Genomic DNA, 27,418 nt, shown 5'->3' on the forward strand with positions numbered 1-27,418 from the left:
TTCAATTCACTATCCCTCCTTGCCCCTCAACCACTCTAGCTTCTCTGACATTTAAAGGAACACTGCCACATAGGTGAGATTTTATATTTAGAATTAAAATGCTTAAAAATTCCTAATGAGAATACACGTAACTCTGTGATACATATGCTTGCTTGAGAAACAGATTAAAAGTATTCAGACTTAATTTTTTTTCCTGATTGTTTCTACTTGTGCAAAATGAAATTAGAAGAACTAAATATTCTAGAGTGTAGACATCCAAGCTATATAAACCAAGCCTTTCTACCTCATGTTTTCCCTCAATCCTAGGCTTTTTTCCCCTATTGACTTGACCCCTGATAGAAGCCCAAGTCATGCTACTGATCATTCACTCATTCAAATGAAATATATATATATATATACTGTCTCTCTCTGCATAGCTCTGTGAAAAGCTGAGAAAAATATGACTGGATGCTTGTATCTACAGAGTAGGCCACAGTGCTGTCTTAGATTATACCTCTGTCTACAGACAGAAACACATCGGTTTACCACTTGACAGTGCTGGGGAGCTCCAGTGCAGGGGTAATACTTTCCCAAGAGTCCTGAAAGTGGCTAAGTGGCCATACAAGCAAAATGCAGAGGATGAGCTCACAGGAAGGGCCCAGGGATGGGGGAGCCCTCTATTTCCCCCAGTGGTAAAGTACAGAGGATGATAAATGGATGCTTCCATCAGCTCCCAAACTCAGAGAACTAAGTATGGATGGTCTGTGTCTTCTGAGTGTCTGCTTCACTGAAAAAATAATGACTAGTATCTGCTACGAAACATACAGTCACACAGTAGAAAAGAGACAGGCCTGACTTAGGATCCAACGGAAGTGACAGAGAGCTTGCCTGCAACAGCTGGAACATGCTCATCCACATCCCGAGTGTGGCTGATTCCAGATGGCTCCATAAAAGGCCAGGGCAAGGCAGGTATACCTGAAGATGGGGCATTAGGAGTTTATTTGAAAATTACACTTTGATTACCAAACAAGTGTCAATTTTTAGATAGCAAAAACTATACACTTTGCCATCTCTCTTGTCGATCTACAATATGTCACAAAAGAGTTAACATTCTCTCTTGCCTTTAATCCCTAAGGCAAGTAGGTTAATGATTAATTGTACCAGCGGGTTTTGCTTATAGAATTGAAATACCATCGGTGTATATGTCAGGAGAATTAAACCTCTCTGATCATGTACACATTTTAAAATGTGCAATTTCATAGCATATACCCCTACAACAAAGATGAATAAACGGAGCCTTTTTAAAAAGTCAATAAACAATCAAATTTTTAGAGGGCAAACATAAGTTTAAAAAGTGACCATTGTTAATTAGTGCTTTGTACATACATTATTAGCAACGGCATGCCTTTGAGACACAAATGAAGGAGACAGTAAGGCTGTTTGTTCCCGTGCTTTCTCGCAGCAACTGAGAAAGTAAACAGTCCATGCCAGTTGGGTGATTTTCATTCTAGGAAAAGTTACTTATTTCCAATTAGTCTCAGGAAAGAACTCTACTTAAAAAAGTCTTCTGCAATGTGACCACTGTTCTGGGCTGCATGAGCCTAAAACCCCTCCTCTTGGGGAAATGTCATCCTGTTTGTCCTTTGATCTACTTTCTGATGGCCTGTGTGTACCAAGAAAAGGGGGTCTGTGCAGCAAACCATCACCACGGGATTAGCCACTGAGGCCGACCAGTGGCAGGGCATCTGCTGGCTGTATGTCTCACCCTGTCAGGGCAGTGCCAGCCCGGAGACTCCCATAGGAACTCCAGTGGAGAACAGAGGATGCCCTGTCCCCAGACTGGAAGCAGGAGGTCCACGCCTAGGTTCGAATTACCCCCCAGCTCCAAACAAGAAACTGCTCCTATCTATTATGTTTGGGTAAATAAGGTTAAGCAAAACCATAAATCAAATATGGCTTATCTTCATCCTGCTCAGCTTCCTTAGAATTCCTATCCTCTCCTTTCTCAAACTTCTTCCCTTTTTACCTCTCTACCCACACTTTCTATAGCCCAATGGTCCCCCCTTTCTCAACAAGATCCGGCACATCGCGGTGTGAATCTAAAGCAATGTGTCATTCTCATTGTCCTTGTACTTGAGGCCTCATTTCTAAATACGGAATGTTAAGCATCAGGAAGCAAATGGCAGTGGGTATTTGAGGGCAGGAGTTCAGTGCCTGTAAAAATTACTCCAAGAAAAGGCAGAGACAGGCAGCCAGCCGGGTCGCTAAGCCCTGGGAGGCCAAAGCTGCTCATATGCAGATTCTGCTCTTGGTGTAGTTGAGGCACGAGTACTGCCCACCCCCTGAAATTCACAGCCACTTTCTCCAGAAGAGATAAAAAACAAACAAGATCTAGGTCCAGGGACATGTTAGCAATGGTCTACATACCAAGAAGCCCCATGCTCCTCCTTCCACATAACTAATTGTGGATAATAGAAAATAAATTTGGGTCAGTTTTTGGAGCAGTAAATCCAGTCTTGGTAATCCTGACCTCCATTAACATAGCTAGTATTTCAAATTCCACAGTAACAGTTGCTCTGACCCTTTGGGGGCTGGGAGGTAATCCAAGTAACTGGAGAGAAGCACTTCTTTCTCTTGCCTCAATCCCACCACTCCGGAAAGAATGTAAGAGGGGTTGGAGCAAAAGACAGTCTTGCATTTGTGTTCTGCTTCTCCATGCTCCTCTCCACTGCCTAGCCTTCATTCTTACCTGTGCCTCCAGCTGACGCTGGAATACCTTCTATAACGTCCTACACTGTTTGTCACTACTATGACTGTGGGCAGACCAGGCTCTGCCTACAGGGAGCTTATGGTCTAGTTAGAAAGACATCATTCCATAAGCCATCGCAGTAACTGCAATAAGTGCTGTGCTAAGGGAGTTGTCGGCAGTCATGGGAATCCCCCTTCTGAGGGGGTGGAAGTGGAGACTCCAGAGAGGAAGTGACAGTTCACCACGGGTGGGCGTTAGCCAGGTGAAATGGGAGAGTGACTATGGAGGAGAATGTTGTGGAAGAGGGGACAGCACGGGTAAAGTTCCAGGGGGATAGAAACCTGACACATTTAAGGAAGAGAGTAGAAATTATGTCTGGAGATTCAGAGTGAGTAAGCCAAGATTGGGTCAGAAGGAACTGGGTGACATTCAGGCAATGGAAAGCCATTGAGAGGGATTAAGCTGGCAGGTTCTATAATCTATTCTGCACTTAAAACAATCACCAATGGCAATGTGGAGAATGACCCAAGTGGTTGGTAGGACTACAGCCAGGATGGCATATAGGATGTTGGTCAACTGACCCTACAGCTACTGCTCCAAGCCCGTCAACTGCAGTGACTTCACTCTTCCTGGGCATTCACAGCTCTTTCACCCTCAGGACCTTCTGAGGGTCAGAAAATGCTCCTCTCCATAGTGTCTCAAGTCACCAATGGATTGGGGCACACTGGAGGAGCATGGAGGAGCGGAACACAAATGCAGCCTATATGTGTCCACCAGCTGTGAGCACACTGAAGAATGTCTTTAAACATTCTGAGTCAGGTATCATGTCTTCCCTATGTCTTTTCTGAGAAAGGAATAAAATTCCTGACTAAATATCAGCAATTCTTTCACTTGACATGATCCACTCAATTCTTCTAACCAACACTGGGTTAGGTGAAGGGTCCCAGTCCTTACATCACATGGTAATTTATCTCTCAATTTATTTGCTCATATATATCTCTTTTGTGCTATAGCTCTGGAAACATACCCTAGGTATGTTGTGAACAAGACAGAGTAGAGAAAGCTTTCACTTCCCATGGAGAGACAGCTCATTTTCTGGGAAGTTCTAGAAGGGAAAACAATATCCACCAACCCTGTCTTCTTCATTAGTTATACCATCCCTGATTTTTGGTTGGCCATATAACTATCCCAAATAAAGTTTCCATTTCCAGGCATTCCTGTAGCTAGGGGTGACCACATGACTAAGATTTATGTGGAAGTAGTGTGTGTGACTTCTGGGAAGAGTCCTTGAAGAGGGGCAGTCCCTGCTGCCATTGCCTCCTCCCTCACGACCGGGCGTCTAGCAACCTTCTTGCTCTGCCACATGGAAGCCACATGTGGAGGCTGTTAGAACAGCAAGAGGAAAGGAATATGAATCCCTGACATGTGAGTGTCGACCTCTTCTGGGCCGTACCTTGGGACTTCTTTTACAGAGAGAGAATAAGCATGTATCCTATTTAACTTACTGTTATTTTGAGTTTTCTGTCACAACTAAAGCTAAGTCTGACTGATACACCTTCCTTATTTCAGACAATTTATTTCTACAAATGCATCCTAAATATTCGCTCCCCCCTACTACATCACATTACAAAATACTTTTTAGCCTTTCCCCTTGATCTGCTATTAAGTCATATGCCTTCCACTGGAATGATATGCTAAAAATCACCAGCGGTCTTCACAGGAAGGCTGGCTTCAAGGATGGATGAAGGATGGATGTGGCATTGGGCTGGGGCCCCATTCCTCAGAGAGGCTGTACTCTTTATAAGGTCAGATTATTCTGGGGCTGTGAGTCTGAACAAGCGGCGATAAAGCTGAGCTCTCCTTTGTCTGTCATGCAGAACTTGCTCTGGAGAGATGTGAGGCGGTGTGAGACTGTGGTGACTTCACTGTGTTGGGAGCCTATGTCAGTGCTTCTATCTGAGGTCTCACTACCCCTTCTTATTCCTTTCCCCACATCCAATACCCTGATGCATACAGTCTTGCTAATTCTAACTGCTTAGTCAAAAAGGTTTCTGTTGACTCATGTGAATATATGCATCACAGGAAAACAGTGGCAACACTAATTGGCAGAAAGCCAAACCCACCCAGAAGTCTCCACATTTTCTATAAAAGATGAATAAAATAACGAATGCAAAAGTCCCTCTGTTTCACCAGTTTGGACTAATGCTAAGATGAAGACCAACCATTTCAATAAGCAGGGCTCAGCTTCTAGTTCCATCCAGAAGAGAATCACTTATTAGTATAAAGAAAGCAGTACTGAAAACTATCCCTTGAGGGATAAAGAGGGGGAGGGTGGTCAGTAATTGGTAATTAAGAAATAAAAGTATGAGTACTTCATATGTATCTCAGGAATTCAGTCATATTATTATCACATATTAGAAGATAGTTAAGAACTTTACTTCAGAGAGATGAAAGATTAGTCACAATAAAAATGTAAACACAACCATAATTAATGACTTGGCCCATAATTAGTCTCTATGTATATACTCATTAGTCCATTTAGTGTTCTAGATAACTGTAACATTCCCTGGTCAAAAGACTCTGTAGCTGAGCTCTACATGGTCCAGCTGCAAAATGGATAAGCTGCAGCTTAGACAAGCTGAGATTCCAAGTCCATTTCTTGAATCAGATCTCAGAGTAAACACAATTCTAACAAGCTGCTAACTCAACTTCACTCTTTTCTTCTGTTTCTCTGTGAGGAATGAATGGAATCTCTCTTGGGAATTATCCTGTGCCTTAGAGGAAAACAAGTACAAAAGTTCCCACATTTAGAAAACTAAGAGCTTGACAGATTTCATTGGAGAAGGATGTCCTAAGTTAGTACTTTCCTTACAGCAACACTCCTGCAATTTATTTCCTTCAGGTCACAGTTATGCCTCACAGTGCCATTTCTTCCTGCTGACATCTTAGAAACTTTAGCACTCTGACACATTAACATCTGCAGTAGTGCAAAGCGCGTGTGTGCGTGTAGAGGCGAGTAGGGGTGGAGAAATGTTGAAACAGCATTAAAGGTCTGACTGACAATTGTTCTGTAACATCTTTCTATGTTGACAGTAACTGCACAAGTTGGAGTGAGGATTTAATAATGTGTTTAACTGTTGAGCCACTGTGTTGTATACTTGAAACCAGTATAATATTGTGTATTAACTAAACTTCAATAAAAAAATATATACTTAAAATATATATATATATATACTTTAAAAAATAAATGAAACATGTTCACGAAAGATCATGGACCTGCAGGGCTGATAACGGACTAGTTTTAAAAAAGTTAACACCTCACTGACAGGGCTATCAGGGAATTAATCTTTTTCTTTCTTACTTTTCTTTTCCTTTTACCTTCTGAGACTCATAAACAGCAATTTGGTTTGATCCACTGAATTTTAGCTACAGGATTAATTTCTAATACTCTCACTGGAATGTGCAAGACAGCTGTAACCATGAGCAAGTGATATAACTATTCATATCATCAAAATCTCCCAAAGGTACACTAGCATGATCCCAAGGCCTGATGTATAAAACAATCTGCCTTAGTTTTATATAGTGAAATACTGATGCTCCATCCAAATGGAAGATGGTTCCTACACATATCATGTAACACTATGACTTGAAAAACTGATCCATAGCTATAGTTTTCCAGGACCCAAGGTGACACAAGTACATTAAAAGGATGACCTAGAGGCTAAGTAGAGTGAATATGACAAATTCTTACCTAGTATGTATAACATCCAATAGAATTATAGGCAATTTATTTGCTTAATAAATATCTAGTACGTATTTGTGCATGTAATTTGAACTTAAGATCAAGAATCCTGTGACATGTGAAATATGTTGAAAAATTGTCATGGCTTCATTGTAATTCCTATGTTAAGTGTCAGATCTGCTGACTGATTATTCTTACGAAAATTTTGTCTTAGATTATTCTTAAGCCACGGTTGAAGGGCAAAAGAGTCTATCTGGTTATTTTCATCACACATTGCAATTTTCTCCTTTGATAAAAGTATACAGGCATCTAAATTCAAATTCACTTTTAATATAACTGAGTCAACCCCACTGATATGCAGACTATTTCAAAGACATATTTATATCCAGCTGGGATATAAAACACTAATAGTATTTTATCAGATGTAATGATAAAATAATGAAAATTATTCTTATTAAGATAGTGGGGAAAAAAAGGTCTGACTAAAAATGGCTATTGCAGGAGAGAAAGCACTGGTGTACAAAGCAATCAGAGGGCAATGGTGCTATCCCTTACTCACAGGATACAAGCAGAGAGGTGATGATGTAGGGAAAAAATAGGAAAGACAATTCCATGAAACAAGAACAACCAAGATAGTAAGCTTTACTTCTGAACTTTTCTGGTTTTATGATTTGGAAGCAATTATTTCATGTGAGTATAATGACTTTTACTTCTTTTGAAAAAAAGACTGGGTTTCTTGTCTTTTATTTTTCTTAATAAAAAAATAAAGGCCCCATTTATTTATGGCATAAAATTTGAAAATACACTGCAAAGAATTATTTTCATGGATGAATTCTTCAGAGCAATAGATTTATAATTGTATGCAACTACTTAGAATTACTTATGCCAACTTGGTGGATCTGTAAAGTACTTCTCTCTACCATGTAAACATGTGCGGATCTTTACAAAGGGAAATGGATCTCTGGGTAATCAAGAATAAAAAGGAGAAAAAGTAGGAGGGAAAAGAGGGAAGAGGAAAGAGGAAGTGGTGAAGGAAAAGGAGAATATTTAATTGCCTAAAGGGAATGTGAGCTTCTCAGTTATAAAAGTATCTTTCCATGTACAGTTCCCTCATTAAACTCTGCATCTTCTAGAAGTTTACTTAGATTAATAAATAATTACCCTAGGTTTATAGTTTTATTCAGCATGTTCCAAGTTCCGGTACTACTAGGACTACTCCATAAGAATGACTCACATCAAGGATCTATTTGTAGTTAAGTAAAAAGTATTTGGGAATAAATAAAAATTCCTATGAATATAAAAGCCTGTATACCAATCAGCTGGAGTCATATGAAAACCTAATAATAAGACTTTAAAAAGTCTCTCATGGAACCATGATACCATGAAAGCCTTCATGCAAATCCAGACAAGGAGGAAGATTCAGGTTTCTACCCTTGTGGATGAGGTACAAAAAAACCATAAAAGAGGGAATAGCTTTCCAGCAATTTTATTGGAGTCATCAAGTCTACATGAAAAGGCACAACATGGTCACTAGCCAAGGAATCCAAGAATAGAATCAAGCACTCTTTAGGAAAGCTAATTGCTTCACTATATTTCTGCAAAGTGGGCAAAAATTAGAGATTGGAAGGGTGGAGGCAAAGGCTTGCTTTGAGCAGATATTTTGATGTAGAAGAAAAGCCACTGAGATGGGATCTACCAATGACTATGTTGTACTTGGGAGGTTATTTTTTTACCTGTATAATATGAGCTACTAAAGGAAATACCCAATATAGTGCATTTAACAGATAAAAAAATAATAAATATCTGTTGAAAATATGAACCTAGATTTTATCATTTATGAATGAGAATATAACAAATGCAAAAACAGAAAAGACAACAATAATACAACCAAATTCCAATATATTCATTTAATCAACAAATATTTATTGAACACTTACTAGATTCCAGGCTCTGTTTTAGGCACTGGGGGTTTAGCAGAATGCTAAAATTGAATAAGTCCCTGCCTTTATGGTGCTTACATATCAATGATGATAAAGACATGGCATATCTGGACTGTTGCCTGAACCAATAAATTTAACACTCTCTAAAGGATGGATATTTTAATGATTCTTCAAATTATTTCACTATGAATATACTCTTCAACTGGTTACAGACTTCCTTAAGAATTTCTGGCTCTGGAAAAGAATGTAACAAGTCTTATCAAATTAGACCTAAAAATGCACAAAATGTTCATTGTCAGATCTGGATCCACACTTATTAAGCTGTATTCTTTATTCATAAATATCTCTCTATTATTTTTCCAGATGTCAGTTAGCCATTAGACTGCCAGCTGAAAAAGATGGCACCCTTTCTCTTAAGGCATTGTATTTCAGTCCAAGAGACCACAAGTCAGAGGGAAATACATTTAAACACCAACAACCAAATGTAAACATAAATAATTACTCACTCAAACTCAAAATGCATTTGTGATGTGGATACTGCAATGAATCTGTAACATCATAGTTAGGAGTGAATCAGTGAAGGCCAGCCTTGTATGAAAATACTTAGCCTACACAAGGATCTACTGATTTTAAGTGTTTACAAAAAAATTTAATGTGGTCATTCTCAACAATTCAACAATATGAATGCAAAAACATATTTTAAACAGAGATCTTTTTCCTTTCTTATCTGCTGTATTAATGAGGGTCCTGACAATAGGCACACTCTAATTAAGGATAACTCATGGAGAGGTCAATGATCTCAGTGTAGGTAGGGCACAGGGGAATACCAAGGAATAGAGCAAAAGTTCAAGGCTTATAACAAAGATACTGTCACCATTCCTAAGCCTGAAGGACTAGAGGAGGAAGACATTTATGGAACCAAGAAAAAGAGTCCTATGGAGCAGACTTGTCTTAAAGGGGACAAGAACTTTCTAGCCAGAGCAGGGTAGAAGACGGTGGCAATGGATTCAGAGGGGCAAATGGAAGGCATATGACACACACTGAGTATGCTATTGCCAACTCAGTTGATTAAATATTTATTCAATATGTACTGAGCCCCTACCATGCGCCAATCCCTGTACTAAGCAAGGACTCTTAACAGATGAGTAAGTCATGGTGTCTGCCCTCAAGGAACTGAGTCTTATTTGACAAGAGGCATACAGTCTTCAAAAAACACACTGCCCCAGGTAAGCTCTGTAACAGAAATATGACGAAGTGTCATAAAAACAAAGGAAATTGAAGAGAGCTATCCTGTGGAAAGGCACGTTAGTAAGAAATTGCTGACACAGTCTTACCTGTACTATCAAGTTAATTATATTCAGGATAAAACAGAGGTCACTGAATTATGGGCCTATAATTCTACTGAAATGTTTATAAAGATAAAAGCATACGCATTAAGAGGCCTCAGCAAAGACCTAGTTGTGTTTTTGTCTTTTATTTTTTAAACCACAATTTATATTGGAAATAGTTGAGTGCCTCATGTTACAGGGGAGGAAACCTGCTTAAATTCATACAGCCATTTAGTAGCAGAGACAGAACAAGGACCCAGGTCCCCTGGCTTTCTGCCAAGGTGGGCCTTAGAGGTTTTACATGTTTTACAGGTAATTTAGCTTCACCTAAATTAAATCTGCTACTTTCCCCCACTCATGACTGTTCCACCACATTTCATTTTTTTATCTCTCATTCTTCTTACATTGATTAGAAGGCCCCTCAAAACTGGCATCAGGAGGAGGGGCAGAAGATGGCGGCGTGAGTAGAGCAACGGAAATCTCCTCCCAAAACAACATATATCTATGAAAACATAACAAAGACAACCCTTCCCAGAATAAAGACCAGAGGACACAGGACAATATCCAGACCACATCCGCACCTGAGAGAACCCAGCGCCTCGCGAAGGGGGTAAGATACAAGCCCCGGCCCCGCGGGAGGCGAGCGCCCATCCCCCTAAATCCCGGCAGGAGAAGAAAAGGCAGAGCGGGAGGGAGACGGAGCACAGGGCTGCCGAGCACCCAGCCCCCGCCATTCGGGCCAGAGTGCAGAGTGCTCGATACTAGGAAAACAGGGCAGCAAGAACAGTGAGCAGGCACTGGAGGCTGGGCGACTGAGGGCATAAGAAAAGCGCGCGACCATTTTTTTTTTTTTTCTTTTTTGCTGTTTTGTTTTGGCGAGCGCTTTTTGGGAGTTTTAAAGGGATAGGGACCCCAATACTAGGGAAACAGGGCAGAAAGACTGGGGAGCAGAGGCCTGAGGCTGGCACCGGAGAATAAAGAAAAACGAACAACCACCTTTTTTTTTTTTTTTTTTTTTAATTAAAAAAAAAATTTTTTTTTTCTTTTTTTTTGGTGGGCATTGTTTTGTTTTGGCGGGTGCTTTTTGGAAGTCTTAAAGGGGCAGGGCGGGTCACTTAATCCAGAGGTAGGGAATCCGGGATCTCTGGGCACCCTAACCCCTGGGCTGCAGGGAGCAGGGAGGCCCCTTACGGAGATAAATAGCCTCCCAGCAGCTCCTGCTTCAACGCGACTCCACCATTTTGGAGTAGCTGCCCGAGCCAGGCCACGCCCACAGCAACAGCGGAGATAAACTCCATAGCAGCCGGGCAGGAAGCAGGAACCCTGTCTGCGCGCAGCTGCGCAGCACAAGCCACTAGAGGCCGCTGTTCTCCCAGGAGAGGAGGGCCACAAACCAACAAGAAAGGAAGTCCTTCCAGCCGTCACTCGTCCCAGTTCTGCAGACTATTCCTATCACCATGAAAAGGCAAAGCTACAGGCAGACAAAGATCACAGAGACAACACCAGAGAAGGAGACAGACCTAACCAGTCTCCCTGAAAAAGAATTCAAAATAAGAATCATAAACATGCTGACAGAGATGCAGAGAAATACGCAAGAGAAATGGGATGAAGTCCGGAAGGAGATCACAGATGCCAGAAAGGAGATCGCAGAAATGAAACAAACTCTGGAAGGGTTTATAAGCAGAATGGATAGAATGCAAGAGGCCATTGATGGAATTGAAATCAGAGAACAGGAACGCATAGAAGCTGACATAGAGAGAGACAAAAGGATCTCCAGGAATGAAACAATATTAAGAGAACTGTGTGACCAATCTAAAAGGAACAATATCCGTATTATAGGGGTCCCAGAAGAAGAAGAGAGAGGAAAAGAGATGGGAAGTATCTTAGAAGAAATAATTGCTGAAAACTTCTCCACACTGGGGGAGGAAGTAATCGAACAGACTACGGAAATACACAGAACCCCCAACAGAAAGGATCCAAGAAGGGCAACACCAAGACACATAATAATTAAAATGGCAAAGATCAAGGACAAGGAAAGAGTGTTAAAGGCAGCTAGAGAGAAAAAGGTCACCTATAAAGGGAAACCCATCAGGCTAACGTCAGATTTCTCAACAGAAACCCTACAGGCCAGAAGAGAATGGCATGATATATTTAATACAATGAAACAGAAGGGCCTTGAACCAAGGATACTGTATCCAGCACGACTATCATTCAAATATGACGGTGGGATTAAACAATTCCCAGACAAACAAAAGCTGAGGGAATTTGCTTTCCACAAACCACCTCTACAGAACATCTTACAGGGACTGCTCTAGATGGGAGCACTCCTAGAAAGAACACAGCACAAAACACCCAACATATGAAGAATCGAGGAGGAGGAACAAGAAGGGAGAGAAGAAAAGAATCTCCAGATAGTGTATATAACAGCTCAATAAGCGAGCTAAGTTAGGCAGTAAGATACTAAAGAGGCTAACCTTGAACCTTTGGTAACCACGAATTTAAAGCCTGCAATGGCAATAAGTACATATCTTTCAATAGTCACCCTAAATGTTAATGGATTGAATGCACCAATCAAAAGACACAGAGTAACAGAATGGATAAAAAAGCAAGACCCATCTATATGCTGCTTACAAGAAACTCACCTCAAACCCAAAGACATGTACAGACTAAAACTCAAGGGATGGAAAAACATATTTCAAGCAAACAACAGTGAGAAGAAAGCAGGGGTTGCAGTACTAATATCACACAAAATAGACTTCAAAACAAAGAAAGTAACAAGAGATAAAGAAGGACACTACATAATGATAAAGGGCTCAGTCAAACAAGAGGATATAACCATTCTAAATATATATGCACCCAACACAGGAGCACCAGCATATGTGAAACAAATACTAACAGAACTAAAGGGGGATATAGACTGCAATGCATTCATTCTAGGAGACTTCAACACACCACTCACCGCAAAGGATAGATCCACTGGGCAGAAAATAAGTAAGGACACGGAAGCACTGAACAACACAGTAGAGCAGATGGACCTAATAGACATCTATAGAACTCTACATCCAAAAGCAGCGGGATATACATTCTTCTCAAGTGCACATGGAACATTCTCCAGAATAGACCACATACTAGGCCACAAAAAGAGCCTCAGAAAATTCCAAAAGATTGAAATCCTACCAACCAACTTTTCAGACCACAAAAGCATAAAACTAGAAATAAACTGTACAAAGAAAGCAAAGAGGCTCACAAACACATGGAGGCTTAACAACACGCTCCTAAATAATCAATGGATCAATGACCAAATCAAAATGGAGATCCAGCAATATATGGAAACAAATGACAACAACAACACTAAGCCCCAACTTCTGTGGGACACAGCAAAAGCAGTCTTAAGAGGAAAGTATATAGCAATCCAAGCATATTTAAAAAAGGAAGAGCAATCCCAAATGAATGGTCTAATGTCACAATTATCGAAATTGGAAAAAGAAGAACAGATGAGGCCTAAGGTCAGCAGAAGGAGGGACATAATAAAGATCAGAGAAGAAATAAATAAAATTGAGAAGAATAAAACAATAGCAAAAATCAATGAAACCAAGACCTGGTTCTTTGAGAAAATAAACAAAATCGATAAGCCTCTAGCCAGACTTATTAAGAAGAAAAGAGAGTCAACACAAATCAACAGTATCAGAAACGAGAAAGGAAAAATCACGACGGACCCCACGGAAATGCAAAGAATTATTGGAGAATACTATGAAAACCTATATGCTAAAAAGCTGGGAAACCTAGGAGAAATGGACAACTTCCTAGAAAAATATAACCTTCCAAGATTGACCCAGGAAGAAACAGAAAATCTAAACAGACCAATTACCAGCAACGAAATTGAAGCGGTAATCATAAAACTACCAAAGAACAAAACCCCCGGGCCAGATGGATTTACCTCAGAATTTTATCAGACATACAGGGAAGACATAATACCCATTCTCCTTAAAGTTTTCCAAAAAATAGAGGAGGAGGGGATACTCCCAAACTCATTCTATGAAGCTAACATCACCCTAATACCAAAACCAGGCAAAGACCCCACCAAAAAAGAAAACTACAGACCAATATCCCTGATGAACGTAGATGCAAAAATACTCAACAAAATAGTAGCAAACCGAATTCAAAAATACATCAAAAGGATCATACACCATGACCAAGTGGGATTCATCCCAGGGATGCAAGGATGGTACAACATTCGAAAGTCCATCAACATCATCCACCACATCAACAAAAAGAAAGACAAAAACCACATGATCATCTCCATAGATGCTGAAAAAGCATTTGACAAAGTTCAACATCCATTCATGTTAAAAACTCTCAGCAAAATGGGAATAGAAGGCAAGTACCTCAACATAATAAAGGCCATCTATGATAAACCCACAGCCAACATTATATTGAACAGCGAGAAGCTGAAAGCATTTCCGCTGAGATCGGCAACTAGACAGGGATGCCCACTCTCTCCACTGTTATTTAACATAGTACTGGAGGTCCTAGCCACGGCAATCAGACAAAATAAAGAAATACAAGGAATCCAGATTGGTAAAGAAGAAGTTAAACTGTCACTATTTGAAGATGACATGATACTGTACATAAAAAAACCCTAAAGACTCCACCCCAGAACTACTAGAACTGATATTGGAATACAGCAAACTTGCAGGATACAAAATCAACACACAGAAATCTGTGGCTTTCCTATATACTAACAATGAACCAACAGAAAGAGAAATCAGGAAAACAACTCCATTCACAATTGCATCCAAAAAAATAAAATACCTAGGAATAAACCTAACCAAAGAAGTGAAAGACTTATACTCTGAAAACTACAAGTCACTCTTAAGAGAAATTAAAGGGGACATTAACAGATGGAAACTCATCCCATGCTCGTGGCTAGGAAGAATTAATATCGTTAAAATGGCCATCCTGCCCAAAGCAATATACAGATTTGATGCAATCCCTATGAAACTACCAGCAACATTCTTCAATGAACTGGAACAAATAATTCAAAAATTCATATGGAAACACCAAAGACCCCGAATAGCCAAAGCAATCCTGAGAAAGAAGAATAAAGTAGGGGGGATCTCACTCCCCAACTTCAAGCTCTACTATAAAGCCATAGTAATCAAGACAATTTGGTACTGGCACAAGAGCAGAGCCACAGACCAATGGAACAGACTAGAGAATCCAGACATTAACCCAGACATATATGGTCAATTAATATTTGATAAAGGAGCCATGGACATACAATGGCGAAATGACAGTCTCTTCAACAGGTGGTGCTGGCAAAACTGGACAGCTACATGTAGGAGAATGAAACTGGACCATTGTCTAACCCCATATACAAAAGTAAACTCAAAATGGATCAAAGACCTGAATGTAAGCCATGAAACCATTAAACTCTTGGAAGAAAACATAGGCGAAAACCTCTTAGACATAAACATGAGTGACCTCTTCTTGAACATATCTCCCCGGGCAAGGAAAACAACAGCAAAAATGAGTAAGTGGGACTATATTAAGCTGAAAAGCTTCTGTACAGCAAAAGACACCATCAATAGAACAAGAAGGATCCCTACAGTATGGGAGAATATATTTGAAAATGACACATCTGATAAAGGCTTGACGTCCAGAATATATAAAGAGCTCACACGCCTCAACAAACAAAAAACAAATAAGCCAATTAAAAAATGGGCAGAGGAACTGAACAGACAGTTCTCCAAAAAAGAAATACAGATGGCCAACAGACACATGAAAAGATGCTCCACATCGCTAATTATCAGAGAAATGCAAATTAAAACTACAATGAGGTATCACCTCACACCAGTAAGGATGGCTGCCATCCAAAAGACAAACAACAACAAATGTTGGCGAGGCTGTGGAGAAAGGGGAACCCTCCTACACTGCTGGTGGGAATGTAAGTTAGTTCAACCATTGTGGAAAGCAGTATGGAGGTATATCAAAATGCTCAAAACAGACTTACCATTTGACCCAGGAATTGCACTCCTAGGAATTTACCCTAAGAATGCAGCAATCAAGTTTGAGAAAGATAGATGCACCCCTATGTTTATTGCAGCACTATTTACAATAGCCAAGAATTGGAAGCAACCTAAATGTCCATCAATAGATGAATGGATAAAGAAGATGTGGTACATATACACAATGGAATACTACTCAGCCATAAGAAAAGGGCAAATCCAATCATTTGCAGCAACATGGATGGAGCTGGAGGGTATTATGCTCAGTGAAACAAGCCAAGCGGAGAAAGAGAAATACCAAATGATTTCACTTATCTGTGGAATATAAGAACAAAGGAAAAACTGAAGGAAAAAAACAGCAGCAGAATCACAGAACTCAAGAATGGACTAACAGGTACCAAAGGGAAAGGGACTGGGGAGGATGGGTGGGTAGGGAGGGATAAGGGGGGGAGAAGTAGGGGGGTATTAAGATTAACATACATGGGGGGTTAGGAGAAAAAGGAGGGCTGTACAACACAGAGAAGGCAAGTAGTGATTCTACAACATTTTGCTATGCTGATGGACAGTGACTGTAAAGGGGTTTATAGGGGAGACCTGGTATAGGGGAGAGCCTAGTAAACATAATATTCGTCATGTAAGTGTAGATTAGTGATACCAAAAGCAAAGCAAAAAAAAAAAAAAGGGCAGTTCCTGTGTGGTAACCTCCAACGAGTTCTACACAAGGGTATAAAGGGCATATAAAAGTGTAGGCAAAGGGTCTGTTTGTGTTTATACAGAGGATCAAAGCCTAATTGGGCTACCCCGAAAATGAACTAAGATACGATATGAAAAAGAACTTCCAACATCTGCACTCTCTGGAAGACTCATGCCAGAAGATGATCATCAAAAAACCCCAACAAAGATCCACGCACTGCTACAGCAGTAGATGCACTCATCCCACCAGTTCCTGGACTTGCCATGGGAATGAGGAAGGAGATATCTAAGCTGGCCTGTGCATACAGTAAAACAACAAATTTGACTGGATCTATACTGTTGGAACTCAACCAAGAATTTGGAGAAGTGCAAATTGTAGCGCTCCAAACTCTTACAACTACAGACTATTTACTGTTAAAAGAACATATGGCATGTGAACAGTCCCCAGGAATGGGTTGTTTTAATTTGTCTGATTTCTCTCAGACTGTTCAAGTTCAGTTGGACAATATCCACCATATTATAGATAAGTTTTCACAAATGCCTAAGGTGCCTAACTGGTTTTCTTGGTTTCACTGGAGATGGCTGGTAATTACAGGTATGCTTTGGTTATGTAACTATACTCCTATTATGTTAATGTGTGTGCGCAATTTAAGTAGTAGCTTAAAACCTATACATGCTGAAGTTACTCTACAAGAAGATATGTCAAAGAAATAATCAATCTTCCCAGGTTTTCTGCCGCCTGCTACTTCTATAGCTTTTCTTCTTCCTTCCTAATTACAACCCTTAAATAGAATTCGTGCCTCATATCAAATTTACCGAGTATCATAACTCCTCCAAGTGGTAAAGATACCTCAAGACAAATGCTGGGCATAGAAGCCACAGGGCATAAATATGCAAAGAAGTAAAAAGCTAACCTTTTCAAACAATAAGGCTTCTCTCTCACTTACCAACTTTACATTTCCCTGTATGGCCCCAGAAGATGACTGGTTAGCCAGAGACGGGTAAGATTCCTCAAGGGAGGAACAACCTAAGACAGGCACAGTCGCAGGGGGGCCATCAGGTGAGAAATTGGGGATCAACAGAGGTGAGGCTTAGAACCTCACCCCCCCTGTTCTGAGAGAAATCTTCTGCATACGTGGATGTTTTATTGCCCTGGTCTAGCTTGGATTAACACATAGTCTACAGGCACACACCTGATCATCTACATTTGCTCTCTTACAACACTAAACTATGTTTTCTACCTTTATCTTGTATCTACCTACCACTTCAGCATTTTATTAAAAATAATAATAATAAAGAGAGAAATGTGGTATCCACATATAAATCAAGTATAAAAACCAAATGAGTATTCATATTTGAACTGACTGTTTAGAGTTCATAATGCATGAGCAAAACCAAAAGTTTCTGTGATGACTGCCCTTGTACTGTTCACCATGTAACTTATTCATTATGTAAGAATTTGTTCTCCATGTAAGAACTTGTTTGTTATGCCTCAGAAGATTGGAGACTGACGAAAATTAGGCTTGGGGTGGATTAATGATTGTGCATTGAGCACTGACTCCCCTATACAGAATTTTATTGTCGTTAACAACCATCTGATCAATAAATATGAGAGATGCCCTCACAAAAAAAAAAAAAAAAAAAGGACAGCCTTCCAATGGTAAAATAAATAAGTAACCGGGATGTAATGTATAGCATAAGGAATATAGTCAAGATATTGTAACAGCTTGGTAGGGTGATAGCTGGAACCTAGAATTATGTATATAAATGCTCTACCACTGTGTTGTACACTTGAAACTAATGTAATGTAATACTGTGCATCAACTACCCTTCAATAAAAAATAATTATTAAAAAAAAAAATTCAAACATAATATTAATAAAAGCCATAGTCTCATAACTGTAAAAAAAAAAAAAAAAAACTGGCATCAATGGAATCCTTAAGAATCAGAATCTCAAATCCCTAAATCTGTTACTAAGCAGTAAACTTCAGTAATGTATTTTTCACTCTACTATTTGTGGTAGCCTGTACTTTGCTGGTGTGATTTCTTTTTATATAACATGTGAATTTTGCAGTATGATGTCAACATGGTGAAATGCATAACCATATGTTTGCCACATAATGAATGCTCCAATTTGCAAACTGTCCTTTGAGCAATCTCTGTAGTGACTTAATTGTTGTCATTTATTGTTCTGTTAGTAACAATTACTCAGAGTACTTTACCACAAAGACCTACCAATACATTCCATTTAATCATTTCTACAAGACTATGTGTCAACTCCCAGGTACCATCCTCTTGGCCTTAACATGATGCCTAGTGTGCAGATGCTCCATAATTTTTTCTTCATTAAATCCACATTTGGTGTCTAGTGCCCAGTAAATTCCAGGCACAGCATTTGGGGTACAAATATAAATAGGACATGGTCACTCCCTTCAAAAGGCTCAAGCTAAGATTATTCAGTGTTGCCAATTTTTACTGACTTCTACTCGATGCCCAAGCACCGGGAGGGTGAGGGCATGGTAAGGAATGCAGGAGTGTAATTCCTGTTGCTTAGACTAGAGTCTATGCACATGCTGTGGCTCACAGGCTGAGTTTACTTGGCTGGTTGTAACTACTCCTGCAACAGCCCAACATCACTGTCTCTGAGGGGTGCACTCTGCTCTCCTCCTAATCTACAGGCTAATGGGTGGAGGATGCCTCACCATAAGAACCCCTTCCTTTCCTTCCCTCTCAAAGGTCAAAGATTTGCCTCCTTCCTTCTCTACCTTCTTGGTTAATGCTTTTGAAAGATTCTCCAATTTCTGAGTTAGAACAAAAACAGCTGAACTTTTAGGTCTCAAGCCCTAAAAGAAAACAAAGCTGCATTTTGTTTTTGATCCTTTGGGTGTTTTGCTCAGGTTTTTCATAGAAGTCCTCAACAGATTTTTACATTTAAGGAGAAATAAGGCTTACTTATATGCCTAAAGAAAAATTGATACATTTCACAATAACAGTACCTATGTACACTTCTGGTTCTAAATGCTTGCCTAATCAGTGTTTTGATGGAATTAATATTCATGATAGAGCAAGTTAAGCAATACAGGTTTTTATTGCTTAATCTTTTCCTTAATCTCTTCTAAATAGTTTGTGAACATAGGAAACAATTTAGTTTATATGTCATTAAAAATCAGCTGACTTCAGGCAAAATAGATATTTGTAGTGATTGATGAACATTACAAGAGAAAAGTAAATAGGTTCACTGAAAAGTTTTTATTACAGGGATACTTAAATTGCCAGAAGTACAAGAGTTATCAGGTAATCCACTTCATTTTGTCCTCTTTAGACTGAAAGTAAAAGAAGGCGGATGCTTTTTCTTTTATTCCTGCATATATGCCAACACCACATGCAGATACAGTCGAGTGTGTGAGAAAACAGAGGCTGTCCTGGGTGTGATTTGGGGACAGCTCTAAACCTTGATAATATTGTCTATCAAACACTTCAGAAATTTCTGGAATGAATGGAGATATAAAAAGTAACATTGGGAAAACTAACGGTTTTAGAAAGATTTAAAAAAATTTTAAGTTTAGTGAATAAAAGAGAGACAAAAATTACATAGACCATAAAGTGTTCTGAGGGTAAAAAAGGAGAAAGACACCATATTACCTCCTGAAAACCCACAGCAAATTTAAACCATAATGTTCTTTCAAGGTAACTAAGATGTTAAATCCACTTCCCCTTTTGTTTTCATAAAAGATATTTACTCTGACCTTAATAAAGGAACTTGTTTTCTTGTAATTGTGCCAGTTAGATTTCTCTGTTACAATCTGGAAATCTATGGCTTTCGGGTACTCCGAGCATTGTTTTTTTGTGGTGTGTTCTTTCCGCCATGTAACACTGTGCTGCAAAGGATGTCATTTCAATTATTCAGTGGCCCATCTTTTCATCCTCCTAAAGGTTTTAGGGCAAATTTTTTCCAAACATTGAATTTAATGTTAAAATTACTATTTAAAAGTCAATGTATGATACTGTCTCAGACTCAGGGATTCTTGATTGTAGTGGTTCTTGTTTTATGCTCATAATTCCCCAAATTGGTTAGTCAGTTGTGGTCACCTCAAAGATACTGCTTCATTCCTTATGGATAAAATGAGAGTTCCTGTGGCCAGGATTCTCACCTGGCCCTGGTTGACTAGCTCACTGCACACCTGTGGACAATACCTGGCTGTTAACTCTATATAAAGAGTTCCACCCAGTGCTCTGGGTGTGACACAGTGGCAGGGCTGCAAGGCTGCAGGAGAGCAGAGCGGAGGACCAGAGGATGGCTGTGTGGGACGACTGTGCAGACAGAGGGGCCCAGAGGCAGAGACCAGCTTGCTGCATGCAGACTCGCTCTGAGTGAATGGAATTCTAGTGACTGACCTACCAACTGGGAATAAAGTTGGGTATAACCCTTTCACCCCAAGAACGTTTTGCTGTCAGTTTCTTTGGTCACATTGAATCCATAGCGAACTTGCTGGGGGCTGAAACCCATTGGCAAGACATTCTTAAATGAAGTAGGTTATACATAAATTTCAGCATAGTAGGTATTCCATGTACCAAGCTAATTGCAGATTTTGCCATGACATCACAACCTGGGGGGCTGCCTCTTTCACGTGCTGACACAGAGCAGGCTTTGGGTGAGGGTGGGCCCTGGAACACTGGCATTACCTATCCCCTCCACTGCTCTGCTGTCAGGTGGTGAGGCTATCTCAGGACAGGCCCCTAGGTTCAAAATAAGAGCAGTGCTGACATCCACTTTACAGTGTGGTGTTTAACTGTTATCCCTTAAAAACTGTCCAGGTAGTTTGTGCTGGGCCATGGTAAATAAATGATGATCCCATAAAATAAAACAAATCCTAACCCAACCAATCCAAGGGGTTTGAATCTTGCCATTATCAAATAGAGAAGGCACTTTCAGGATTTTATGTTTTTTAAAGGTCAGCGTCCTGGTTGTACAAACATATATAGTCATCACTAAATAGATGCCTCTCTGTTACAGAATCAACAAAGAACGTTTTTTAAAAAAGCCCCACTTCCTCCTCAGGAAATGGTGTATGTTCAGAGAGGAAGCTATCTTCCTGTTTTCTCCATGCTAGCCCTCTTGCAAGGTTTTTTCTAAGCTTCCAAACTTAAAGTCTCCATCATATGGAACAAGCTCTTCTTAACAACTGGCCACATTTTTACTGCAGTGTTGAAAAAAAAATGGCTTATTTACCACAAAGTCATGGAAAGTTTTATTAACCTAATTTGTCATCTACCATATTCTTAAGTAGATTCCTCCACTCCAATCTCTGTCTCATTCAATGTATAGTGAGGGCACTGGATTCATCCACTGGGGTATTTTGTCAGAATTCTTTGCAAAATATTTAAACTGTTAGTTTCCCAATTACGAAAGAGACTCAATAAGACACCTGCTTTTTATTATTTCAGTGTTTTGTGATACAAACCCAATGTGCCTGGCACCCAAGAATGAAATATAACTCAAGAACGTTTTGTACATTCTGCTCTAAGATGTTAGCATTTCAGCACTGATTTCTGGGGCTATTAAACAGAACTATTTGGGGGAAAAAGTCATTTTTTCCCCTTTTCTTGAGTTCTTATAGTCAGTTAAGGAGTGCCTGATTCATGATTCACCTGTTGATACTTAAAGTAATAACATTCAGATAAACCTGAGAATCGTGGAAGGGCTACATCTAGATGATGCTTCAAATGTGATGAATTTTTAGTTTGGTAACTTTTAGTTTTTCTTCTCACTCATGCTTCTCTATCACCAGTTTGTTATTAGCTAGTTGTGTCAATTATCCAGTAACTCAAGTTTTCTTCAAAGTGTTGTCCAGAAGACAATCTAAGTCAGAGCCATCAAAGTGCTTGTTAAAAAGCAGACTCCCGGACTTCACCCAAGACCTACCAGCCAGAATCTCTGAGAGTAGGCCTGGGAATCTGCCTTTTTGGCAGCTTCTCTGTTTGATTACTTAGGGGTGTGGTGTGATAAAGACAGAAAGGGGTTGCCTCTCCCAGGGATATTTACTTGTTAATAAAGAGCAACCAAAGACTTAAAAACTTTAAAAATCTATGACATTTTTTATTTTTAGGGGCAGGTCTTTTGGAACAAGAGAACATTTTCCACGTCCCTCAAATCTTATAATGAAGGCAGCTGCATTATCACGTACTATTTATAAATTGAACTCTGGGGGTCAACTATCAAGAAAACACAATTTGCAATTTTTTTGGGCAGCCTGTACATACTGTGATAGGCAGATATTTTGAAGGTAATTAACCTGGGGAAAGACATTATAACATCTGCAGGCTCTTTTAATTGAGATTATTTTGATTCTCTTTACACCTAAATAGTGTCCATAGAACTCACTATAAATTATTTGTTAAATTAGCCTCCAGCAGGAATCTGTATTTCTCACTTCAAGTAACAGACCTCAAAATCTCACACAATGCTTTAAGAATATACTAGCTGTCATTCCTAATAATTGCCCAATTTTAAAGAAACAGGTTTTCTTACATTTCTACTCAAGAAAGAGTTTAAGGTCCAGGAAACACAAACAGGCATATTTCATAGGAAATTTTTCAAAATTTGATAGAATATCAGACTTTAAGGCAAACTACAGGGGTGTATTTAGGCTACCCCTTTATAGTTTACAGTTACAGTCAGCTTCACTTAACACTGGTGATTGTCAATGAATTTTGTTTCTCTTTTCTTCTCAATAATGACTATAGCATGTGTGAGATGCTTTATCATTTTAGATGTGTCAAGATGTAGTCCATACAAATTTAGCAAATTATTTATCAATTACTTATTAATTAGTATAACACCAAGATGATTAAAAGGCATTCATTCAACACAGAACTATGGATCCAGTCAGATCTATGTTCAAATAGCTCTAAAACTTGTTTGTTGTGTCCTCCCACAAGTCATTAAACCTTTCTAAGACTCACTTTACTCATGTGTAAACTGGAGTAATAATAGGAACATGACAGAGATACTGCGAGGATTCAGGGATGCCTGTGAAGTACTTAGAACAGCACTTAGCATATAGTAAGTGCCCAGTCAATGTTAGTTATAATTATGGATGTATCTATCACTCAGCTCCTAACACTATTTTACATTTTAGCATATGTAAATATAATTGGTTAACATTTTGGAATTCTTTTGTCTCTTTTATAGCATCATATATGCACTGCTTCCTCAAACTACATATTATGCTGACTTCATTCCATCCATTTTTTAGAATACACTTAGATATGTAGGCCTTATGTATCTTTGGATCTAATATACTAAGTAGAAATCTGGGGTCAGATTACCTTAAGTATAATGATTGCTTTTTTAGGAAATTTAAATGAACTAAAGTTAATAAACTTTAGAGAGACCTGGAAGTTGCTGAACGCCATAAGGGTACAAAAATTTTCTGAAATCCTAACTCGGAAGTGTCAATATCTTGATATGATACTAAGGCCACTTACGAAGGCTCTTTTTTGTTAATTAGCTGTGGAATGCTAAGTGAATTATTTAGTAAATGCCTATCAACAAATATTTCATTATGAAAACAGATTAATGAACAATGAATACCCTTTGGGTCTTAATAATAGTCATAAGTGCATTCATTCAGTAAACACTGAATTCCTTCTGTAAGACATTGTCCAATGTGGTATACTCCTTGAGATTAAAAAAAAAGTTTTCATCCAATTTGATGAGCTCAAAGTCTTGGAGAGAGAGAGAGAAAAACATATCACAATATAAAGTTATGAATAAAAGGCTGTGAATACACAGAAGAGGGAACAAATAATTATGCAAACAATAAAAAGAGGAACCTAGGAGACTGTCTTTCTTAAAGGCTAACTTGCCGGGACATAGGGAAAATTGTAAGAGAAGGGATATAAGAGGTCCAGGTAGGGCCTTTGAGGAAGAAATCACACATCTCATGTAGGGCAAGCACTTGGGGAGAAGTGGCAAGTTTAATGTGAATGGAACACAATGGCTATGGATACCTAGGGGAGAGGGTACAATTCTAATCCAGGAAACTGTGTGTGTGTGTACTGAACTCTCTTCTATAGGCAACAAAGATCTAGCAAAATATTTCTAATAGAAGATCAGTAAAAATAAATTTTGGTTTTGAAAATTATCTCTGGCAGAATATAGAGAGCAAGTTGTATGATCATGTATGTGATCACCCACAGAGAGCAAACAGAATCAGAAGAGAAGACCAAGGGTACATCCCCAAGAAACACTAACGCTGAAGGGCTCAGCCCCGAGAGAGGATCCAGCAAGGAAGGAGCGATAAGAACAGAACGAGTAAGTGCCAAATCTGGGAGCCAAGGTTGTAGAGGAGACTTTTAGGAAGCAGAGATTGTCATCTTATGAATCAGAGGCACGGAGGTAACCCTTCCCTCTCAAGAGACAGACCCACTCTTTCACAATCCCCAGGAGAGGTGCGAGCAGAAAGGAAATGTCCCCCTGACAGAGATGGCAGAAGACAGGAAGAGGGAAGCCACAAGAGGCTCAGGTAACTCATATGTGAGCCATCAGCCTGTAAACAAGAAAAAGTCAGCAGTATGACCAGTCCTTCTGAAATAAAGCAGCAAAAAGAGCTCTCAATTTAAAAAAATGTCTCCCTAAGAATGAGGCAGCATGTAATTTGAGCAATAGCTTTTGAAGCCCTGCATGCACACTGCTTGGCGTAACTCAGTATTTGCTGATGAATGAACTCAGGTAAAATGCTAGCAAGTGGGGCCTCAGTTTCCTTATGTTATAATCAGGAGAAACTGTGCATTTGGTCCTCACAAGTATCCTATCAGTAGTGACTATTTTTGGCCCCTGTACAGATTAGGTAGCCAAGATACAGAGAGTTTAGGAAATTTTCCCAGCCAGGTGATAAAAACTAAGTTTCAAACTGGGGGCTTTTTGTCCACAAAGCCCATGCTTTGCTTCCCATTGGGACCCTTAGAACCTTCAGAGTAGTTAAAATTTTTCATTTTTTTCCCTTTATATGTGAGCCTATGAGGGAAGTTGGAAAAGTATTGCTACCTCCACAACAGGTAAAATTAAGGATTTCCCTACAAGTGTATGCAGTAATGGGGAGCCCTAGAACCAAGTAACTCTAATTCTAACCATTTTATGGCCTTTTGAAGGTCAGTAAATACATTACATTAGCAAACATTAACTTTGAGACCAAAATTAACATATTGGAAAGAAACTACTGTCACTCTTAAAAATGTATAAAGTATTTTTTCTTCCTAGAAATTATAGCACCATGTAAATGGACCATCTGAGATTCTGTCTTAAGAAGTATAGATGGCAGCTTAAGTATAGTCCCCTAAAAAGTAGCAGCTTTTCCTCCATCATCTTACTAGTTAATCTTCCTGGGAAAAGGCTGATATTTACTCATCCCAAGAGAGCGTTGAATTGTCTGGACTCCAAAAGATACCAAGGATAAGGTTTTAAGTTCCCCACCATTAGTCATTACATGGAGAAAAGTGACAGAGCTCTTTACAGATGCATTGCTTTTTCTTTAACTGCCTTAAAATGGCAGTTGAAATAACATTCAATGGATTTAAATTAGGAAATGTCAGTAAAGAATGCCCTCCCTTTCTTAAAAGTGATCAGTTCCCTGGGTAAGATGTAAAAAGCTTTGCAGTTTCTAGACAACAGGATCAGATAGGCTAACAATGCATCCAAGAACTTTGCAAAGAAATGTTAGACAAAATAGATCAGGTGAAAGTAGACACAGATGCCCAACAGAAAATTCCAATTATTTTAATTCCCAGTCTTGGAACAGAGACAATTAATACACACACACACACACACACACACACACACACACACACACATACACACACACAAATATATATAATCTATATGAAGGTATTTCCCCCTCATTTAATTTATTATTGATGCTCAGAATTTCTATGTAATATAATACATAAGCAGCCTAAATAATTGAATAACAGAAAGGGAATCCTTCCTTAACGTCAGGAAAAGGCATAGATCTTTTGAGGCTGTGCCCAGGTTACTCTGATAAACTGATATTGTGGATGAAACATAGGTTTTGAGTCAAGAACTTCTGGATTCTAATTCCAGAACTTCCATTTCTAGTTATCTAGATCCTAGGCAAGTTACCAAACTTTTCTGAGCTTCAGTTTTTTATAAGCTGATAAAATGGAGAAAAGAGCACTAACTTTTCAGGGTTCTTATGAGAATTAAATGTGATAAGGGATGTAAACTCTCCAGAATAATTAGTCCCCATTTTCCTCTATGGCTTTCTGCTCCTTCTGTGAAACCATAAAACAAAATAGAAAACAGTTGTAACATAGGTAAGCCATGAACTCAGTTCCAAGGCAGAAGGTTTAAATAACCAAAAAAACTCCAGGAATTGTTGGTGTGATTATCTTCCAGATGAAAAAGCCCATAATCATGTGGACCACACTGTACACTTGCTTCAGGATCCTGGGCCAAATTTCCATCTTGAATAATAGTGGTTGGTTACCATGCCACCCTCACCCTCCAATGGCAGCTATACTTCAGTAGTTGTCAAAGAGCTGATATGTGCTGAAAACTGTAAAAAGTTGCCTTTTCTTCCTTAAATACTTAATCGCATCCATTGTACAAAATTGTACATGCTTTGACCTTTCATAGGAACCGAGATTTTGAACTCAGACCTGATTAGGAAATAAAAGTTGAGAATTCAGAAAGAATCACATGCCTTTCGAAGTCAGTTACATTTCATTCTCTAGTTGATCTTAGATACTGAGTTTGTGTTAGATCATTCCTTCACTTTCTTCACCTCACAAATTGAGCAAACCTAGCCTGTGAGAAACATGCCCTGCATGTGCCCCTTTCCTGTCTCAGGAGCAAAGGAAGGCTGCTTAAGGAGCTGCCGCTTGGAGCTCACGAAATCATGAGTCATTTGCGTAGTAAAGTGAATTGGCCCTTATGTTTGTACAAAGTTGAAAAGGGC

At 39.3% G+C, this 27,418-nt stretch overlaps 1 protein-coding gene across 2 annotated transcripts in view; it reads right to left on the bottom strand.

Moving 5' to 3' along the window:
- The window catches only part of MAML2 (mastermind like transcriptional coactivator 2), a 344,724-nt gene that overhangs the window by 194,278 nt on the left and 123,028 nt on the right, over positions 1-27,418 (bottom strand). The gene's annotated exons all lie outside the window — the stretch shown is intronic.

Source organism: Manis pentadactyla, chromosome 13 (assembly GCF_030020395.1).
Source record: "Manis pentadactyla isolate mManPen7 chromosome 13, mManPen7.hap1, whole genome shotgun sequence".
NCBI lineage: Eukaryota > Metazoa > Chordata > Mammalia > Pholidota > Manidae > Manis > Manis pentadactyla.